The sequence below is a fragment of the Babylonia areolata genome, chromosome 1 (assembly GCF_041734735.1).
Source record: "Babylonia areolata isolate BAREFJ2019XMU chromosome 1, ASM4173473v1, whole genome shotgun sequence".
In the NCBI taxonomy this organism is placed as follows: domain Eukaryota; kingdom Metazoa; phylum Mollusca; class Gastropoda; order Neogastropoda; family Buccinidae; genus Babylonia; species Babylonia areolata.
Window position 1 is genome coordinate 38,476,326 of NC_134876.1, and position 8,649 is coordinate 38,484,974.

An 8,649-nucleotide genomic window follows, 5' to 3' on the forward strand; every position below is an offset into this window, starting at 1 on the left:
CATTTGTGATTAAAGATTAGTCACGTATTGGCTAGTGAAGTCGGGAGTGGATTTTATACACATATTCTTTTAGTTTATCCGACGGGATGGGCCATCACGAGGACAAGTGAAGGAGCAGTCTGCAGTTTATTTACACGAATGCTGGTTCGTTTTTCAAAAGGACTGTAGAGGTCGATGAGCTGTTGAAGTCGTCAGCGTCGTTAGTGATTATATTATCCAGGTGTTGTTGTTTTATTTTTCATTTGGACGTCTCTTCAGCTGGTGTGATCCTCGTATCAGACGAGTTGATTTATTTCACCACCTTTCTTTCACTTTTCGTCAGAAAACAGATATGAGTAAGTATTTTCAGTCTTTTTTCTTTCAGTTTGACAAATCAATGAGTGTAAGCTTAATTGACGGTGTATGTGAGTATGTATACATGCGCGCGCGCTCGCGCGCGTGTGTATGTGTGTGTGTATGAGTGTTTGCGGGCGTGCGGGCGCGATTGCTAGAGAGAGAGAGAGAGAGAGAAAGAGAGAGAGAGAGAGAACTTAGACAAGTAATGTGGATAGAAGAAAAAAAGAGGTCGGAGGCAATGTCACCGGCTTAAAACATGACAAGTCACTTATCCACAGAACCCCAATGAGCTGTGTGTGTGTGTGTGTGTGTGTGTGTGTGTGTGTGTGTGTGTGTGTGTGTGTGTGTGTGTGTGTGTGTGCGTGCGTGCGTGTGTGTGCGCGCGCGTGTGTGTGTGTGTGCTGGATATAAGGAACACCAGAGCGAGACGGGACGTGAAATGTTTTGATCCAGACTGGTCTCCTTGCGGTATGTTTTTAGTGATGGACGGTTGAGATTGTGTCTGCATATGTAGTTTGTATTATTGTCCTATTTGCATTCTACTTTTAAATGTACTGAGCGTTATCTTCTTTACTTTTTACGTACCTCCAATTAATTAATCATCTTGTCCATTTTGTTTCAGTGTTTGACAACATTATGTATGATACAATGAACTATTAAAAATTAGAAATTGAGTCGCCTGGTTTACGATTCGGCAGTGGAATTATTGTAGATGAATAAATCTGTCATTGTTAGGCCACTACTTGCATGGAATGCTTACTTTGTCCTCGCATTTCAATCGTTGGATGATGACAGCCTTAAGCTTTTCAACAATTTGCAATCATTTGTATCCTCCCTTGATTTAGTTTTGTCAGAAGTATAAGAAAGAATATTCTGGCGCAGTACCATTTCTGGTCAAGAACTACTTGCTCAGTGCAATAGAGACAACATGGAGCCCATCATCATGAAAAGGCGGTGGAAATGGATTGAACACCTCATGTTAAGGGAGCGAGGTAACATTGGCCGGACAGCCCTTCACTGGACACCAGAGGGTAGATACAACAGAGGAAGGCCGAAGAATACCTGGCACAGAACAGTCGAAGGAGAACTCAAGACCTGAATCCCACCTTGAGTACCATTCAATGACTGGCCCAGATCAGACAAGAGTGGTGGGTCTTTGCTGCTGCCCTACATGCCAGAGGACATAGCGGGCAGTACGTAAGTATATAAAAGTACAGACAGCAATCTGGTTGACGTGACATGGGCTAGTATTCAGTCCAAAGTCCAATCCCGTTATCCGAATACTTTGCAGATATCTTTTGCACACCTTTTGACGAAAATTACATGCAATTACAAAAATTACAAGTAATCGGTTTATCGAAGAACAAAACGAAACAAGATTCGAATTATGTTTACTGAATGACAGCTTGGTAAACTGAATACGAGTTAGGCCTATATCTATTCACAGAGCTGCTGCAGTCGACTGAAGAGGAATCAGGGCTGGGGAAGTGGAGTGGCGGTATCGACATAGATATAGATGTGAGAATGGGGACTGGAAGCAGATGGGGAGTGTAGGATGGTTAGGTACATGATTTGGTGTAGACACCCGCATTCTGTTCTCGTACCACAAGCAGTATCACATGGAGAAGTATCATTTAGGGTGTTTTAGAAACTTAATCAACAGCACCTAGCAGTAAACATATAGCAGCACTAATCATACCAGCAGCACACATGGAACAGGTACGCTAAAGTCGACGTCAAACACAATATCAAACAATATAACTTGATATCATTGTCATAAACGGCCGATAAAGCAAACATTATACGTCGCCGGGCCACATCATGTTCTGTTCTGTCTTAACATGTCACCATTCTTTCACTCAATGTCTAGCAATACACTCTTCTCAAAGAAATATACAACACGATAAACTCTACTTCGCTTAACCTCTCCTAGTGATCATTCACATAAAACATTTTGCTCCAAACATATGACCGACTTTAAGTTCAGTGTTCACAACTGTTCAGTATTACCAACAGCACAATTCCACTGTGGCCGAACAAAATCCCCTCTTTGTCTAAATATGGTACCTGACATAAAGCTATTGCAACCAAATAATAAATTCCAAATAAAAAAAAGTCTTCCAGCAAACAGCTGTAGCAACACACAGGCACACACAAGAAAAACTAAAACCCTTCAGCGACAGAGTTGATTCAGTTAGCCTGCCTGTCCACCTCAATCTCACCGTCACTTCGGAACATACAAAACTGGTTGGGTTGGTCATACCCAAAAAACCAGTAGCTGACCATTCTACACAGCTGCCACATTCAAGTTTCACCTCAGTTGCTTTCTAATGGTAATAGATACTTTACTTTAACAGTATATCAACAACTCACTTTACTTAACTTAAAAAGCAACAGATATTATGTGAGTGAACCAAACATATAACAGCTAAAAAGCAACGCTAACAAGAGAGACAGCGAGGGAGAAAGAGACAAGAGGGGGGCGATGCTCAATGACCCAAGCTTCCCCCATTTGATGGCTACACTCAACACATTTCTTTCAGTCATCAGCTACATGAGAAAGTCAACGGTTGTACTCACATACAAATAATGGTTTTCGCATCAAACACATTTGGGTTCCATTTAACTCTGCAGTGCCAGTCATCAGTGTTCTTATGAAACACAGCGTTACAATCAGGAAAAACCCGCTGAGACGACAACTACAAGTCAGTAAAAAAAAATTTTTTTTAAACATCCTTAATTCTAGTGTGTTCTCATTGGTTTTTTCAAGAGGGAAAGGGAAGAACCATTCAGGATTTTATTATTTCTTCCAGACACATTTTGTACAGATTTAACAAATTAAGGCCTTCGGTTATCAAAGTTAACAAAGCTGACCAATCTGAAACGAGCAATGATGGATTGCATACACGAGTCGAGCCTGATCCGACTGTACATTTAAAACCCATTTGTAAAATGTAGAGACACGAATAATCAGAAGAGAGTGGGACGAAGTGGGGTAGAAGAGAGACAGACAGAAACGGACAGAGAGAGGGACGGAGAGAGACAGACAAACAAACAGACAGACAGAGACAGACAGACAGACAGACAGAGACAAAGACAGAGAGACAGAGAGAAGCAGAGAGGGAGCGACCAGGTGGAAAGCAGTCAGAGCAGAGCAGAACTTTCCGTCACTGACACAACATCGCATAACCTTTGTTGGGTGGGAAACAATTAGCCATGCGTTAGCAGATGGGAAAGGGAGCAGTCAAGACATGACATTTGCATGATGCTCACACAATTAACTGGGTGCAGGCACAACAGCGAGCCTAGCGGGGAAGAGGTCAAACAAGAGTTAGCGTGGCTGTGTATATTATGTATTTTATCCGTAGGTACGTGACACACTTTCACAGTCAAAGCCAACGTGGTGATAAGATACCAAAACTTTAAATAAAAGTTTACAGATCGGGCTTCTGTTCAAAACTTCATAGCGTCATGGAATACTAACATTATGAAACTTACCAGACGCCGGGCGAAGTGGTTAGCGTCGCGGACTGACAACTGGGAGGACGCGGGTTTGAACCCCAGCGGAGGTGGGTTTTTCGGCCCGTGGCCGGCTCCTACCCAGAGTTGAGTGTGCTGTGGGCTTAAATGGGGAGACTGGGACCACACAGTCGAGTATCATCCACTTCACGGATGCGTCTTTGGGTGCGTTGCTCTAATTACCTGACCAACACTGCAAGTGTCTGTATCTCTCGGGCCTGGTTAAAGCCGGGATATCATTATGACAGGAAGCGTAGAGTACAGCTTTGTCACGCAGTCCCAAATCAAAATGGACCTCCATAGCAACATCGTCATCGTCCTCCTCCTCCTCCTTCATTATCATCAATATAAACAAAACAGTCTCAAAGTCTGTGGCCTTTCATGCCCTGCTCTCATGGTGACCTCAGTTTCGATACCCCTCCACTTCTGTGCTTGGGGCGAGTCTTGTCAACGTCTTCAGTGTCGGCAGATTCATGGGGGGGGGGGGGGGGGCGGGGGGCGGCTGTTGTTTGAGGGACGTGGTGGCAGTCTCCACTCTGGGAGGGACGCTCACTCAGTCTGGCTCCGCGACTAAGCTATTATTGTCGTTAGTAGGGGGCTTAGTAGGTGGTGTCCTAAGTACGTTGAATCAGAACAGGCATCTCTGAACACCACCGAAGTGACTCAGCAGCAGTGCAGGGTCTCCTCTGGTGTGTGGCCTCCTGGCGACCTAACATCGATGGTTCCCTGCGGACTGCCGACGATGGAACTGATGAACCCGGGTGTGGTTGTGTATGGGGGAATCTAAATGAGCGGCGTGGGAGTAATGCCACTGAAATGGTGCAGATGATGGGGCAAAAAAACAAACAAACAAACAAAACAAACAAACAAACAAAAAAACAAAACAAAATTATGAAACTTGAAGATGGGATATTTTAATATAAAATTCCACTCACATTCTTTTATAGGCCGCTCCGATTTCTATTTCTAATTGCAAGCCATCCAAACAAAGTCAATATTATGGGATTTGTGGTGGACGTAGGAATGTGAAGGAGCTCCATTAAACACATTTGAAACATGGTTGAAACTCAAAATTGTGGAACACTATCAAAATATGAAGAGAACAAAAAGAGGCTGTGGCAGTCATAGCTAAAGCCAAAAAAGTCTTACTGGACAGACTTGTAAAACAGAAGAATCTGAGTGAGAGGACATGTGGACAGTGTGGATGTGAAAAACGGTTTTGCATTACCAAGTTAAAGTATTGAAATACCCAACAGTATATTTCATACTGTTAACGAGAAGTCTTTTTTTAGGAAATACTAAGCCATAATACTTAATCATGGAATTCAAATCATGCTGCCGTATGTTTTGGAATACAAATGAACAAAAAGAATATATCGACTGTACACCTGATAATGCCCACTATTTAATATCTGCAATTCAGTCTGCTTAATTCAGTGAATATCTAGAATCTGTTTCGTCAAACATATTTGTCAATGACGTAGTACGTATATATCAGCTGTTTGTCGATGCATTTACCTTTGAGAACTGATGAAACTGTTTGGAGAAAAAAAAAGCATTTGTGAAAAGCAGTGCCATAAGAAGGAAACTTACTCTAAAAAACTAATAACTCACTTCCCGTACAGGAAAATTGTTGGAATAAAAAAAAAACCCACATTACTGTGAAAAGAATGACACCACACCAGTAAATCAGACAGGATTCAGGAAAGGGTGATTTACTCTTCAGACCGAAAACAACAACAACAAAAACAACTCTATCGCACAAAGCAACACTGACGAGAAATGTTGTAGATAGGATTATTATAGATGGACTCTAACACGTTAGATTACCATATACACCAAAGAACATTCATACATCTGGCATAATGTATGATTATCTAGATTGATAACTTCTTAAACAGATCTCTGATGATTCGCTTCGGAAACATTTACTAATCATTCAAAGCTATTCTCAGCGATACATAAAGATCTTTTCTATCACCTTTATCATTTAGCATTCTCATATTCTCATTTTATGGTCCAATATGGTGTCAAGAATGCGATCTGGATAAACACATAAGAAAAAGCACGATGACGATTTCGAGAATCATGTTTTGTTACATTCAAAAGGTCTTCACCACTTTAACCGGTGCATAAAAATGGTATCCAGACCAACCTGCTACCGTGGCAAAGTAGTTAGCGTCGCGGACTGACGGCTGGGAGGACGCGGGTTTGAACCCCAGCGGAGGTGGGTTTTTCGGCCCGTGGCCGGCTCCTACCCAGAGTTGAGTGTGCTGTGGGCTTAAATGGGGAGACTGGAACCACTTTGTCGAATATCATCCACTTCACGGGTGCGTCTTTGGGTGTCTTGCTCTGATTACCTGACCAACACTGTCAGTGTCTGTACCTCTCGGGCCTGGTTAACGCCGGGATATCATTATGAAAGGAAGCGCAGAGTACAGCCTTGTCACGTAGTCCCAAATTAGAATAGACCTCCATAGCAACATCATCATCATATCAACGTCCTCCTCTTCCTTCATCATTTCCAATATAAACAACAACAAAAAAAGTTCCAAAGTCTGTGGTCTTTCATGCCCTGCTCTCATGGTGACCTCAGTTTCAATACCCCTCCACTTCCGTGCTTGGGGTGAGTCTTGTCAAGGTCTTCAGTGTCGGCGGATTCATGGGGCACTGCCGTTGGAGGGACATGGTGGCGGTCTCCAGTCTGGGAGGAACGCTCACTCAGACTAGCTCCGCGACTAAGCCATTATTGTCGTCAGTAGGGGGCTTAGTAGGTGGTGTCCTCAGTAAGTTAAATCCGAACAGGCACCACTAAACACCACCGAAGTGACTCAGCAGCAGTGCAGGGTCTCCTCTGGTGTGTGGTCTCCTGGCAACCTAGCATCGATGGTTCCCTGTGGACTGCCGACGCTGGGAATGTGATGGACCAACCCGAGTGTGGCCGTGTATGGGTGACTCGGTATGAGCGGCGTGGAAGTAATGCCAATAAAACGGAGCAGATGACGAATCAGCTTAAAAAACATAATAATAAAAAAAATTAAAAAAAGGTATCCAGCTGTCAGTAAAAAGAAGCATAGATCACGCTCCTTATCGATATTGAAAATTGAAAAGAAAACACATAACCCTCTTGTTTCTAAGCAAAGTGTAAAAATGCGTGGGTACGTTTATCACAAAATAACTCTGGAGAGTTGGTATTTGATATTTGATCTAAAAATAAGCAAAGAAAATGACTAAATGTCTTTTGAAAACAGCAGATTACCAAGATGGAGCCATGACACTGACATCATGCTGCGCTTTGCTATTTCATTTGTAAGACCGAAATCAGTCTTCGGATATATTTAATTGTCGACATTTAAAAAAAAAATTAAATTACACAGTCTAGATAATAATAATAATTTTCTTAAGTTTCGAGAGGGAGGTCATTAAACTAGGACCTGAAATCTGACAAAGAAAAGAAAATATTGCCACCATCGCAATTCAGCAGTGTGAAAATATGTCATGAGAAGATTATCAGTGCAAAATTCCCACAGTGATGAACTTTCGCTGAAAGGAAACTTTTCACAAAGGGTAATGGGGATGCTTTCTTACTAGTTAGTCACGAACATTTCTGACCATCTTATGAACACCCCTCCGACCCCCAACCCCTGATGACATTACAAGCAACTTTAACACCATTTTCAAATTCCAATTTGACTGCTGCCAACAGAGCACTGTCATCTCCTGTCGCATCTCTGCAGAACTGACATGTCGTGGACAAACGAATGGCCGTGGGAAGCTGGGAAGTAAGAACTGCGTCAGTTGCTACAACGGAAACTCGGCATAGATCCTCAGACGCTCAGAGGGCAAGAAAGACGCTCACAAGAAGGATCCTCAATGGACTGGATTGGATATAAGCTCTTTCGATAAATAAATCTTTACATGACGAAGAGGACATAAAAGAAAAGAAAAATAATAGACATTTGTAAAATCTCTTGCTAACGACATGGGGCTGAGCTTACTATGAGGAAGAAATATTTGCAAACTGAGCACATTGAAACATGGGTATGTCATCAATTTAGAAAAACAAAAAAAGAAAAACAAACAGAAACAATATGTTCAGAAATCTCTCAGCAGAATATATTCCATGGTGGCAGAAGGAAGCACAGCGAAAGTTTTTCCTTCAGTGTCTCAGTGTCATTTTTCACCTGAGCAAGAACTGCTAGACATGTTATTTGTCTTTGTTTGAGCCACTTGACTAATGTATTTACTCTATATTTGAACATGCTCAATACACACATGCACGCTCGTACAATCTCTCTCTCTCTCTCTCTCTCTCTCTCTCATGCACATTTTTTTTCTCTCAAGCTTCCTCATTCATTCAAACACACACACACACACACACACACACAAACACACACAAACTCGTATTCTAGCAAACACACACACACACAATTGCAACATACATATATACGCACGCGCGCACGCACACACACACACACACACACACGCACGCACACACATACACACGCACAAGCCCTTGCACGCACGCACGCACGCGTATACACACACACACACACACACACACACACACACACACACATACACACACACACGCACACACACACATTGAGTGAGACAGCAAACAGATTTCCCTCTGTCTGTCTCTCTTCGTCACTCTTGTTTTCGCTCTCTCTTTCACACATAGACACGCACAGACAGACAGACATAGACCGACATGAAGACAGACAGACACACACACAGACACAGACACAGACACACATACACACACACACCTCCGTTTTCTCCCTCACACAC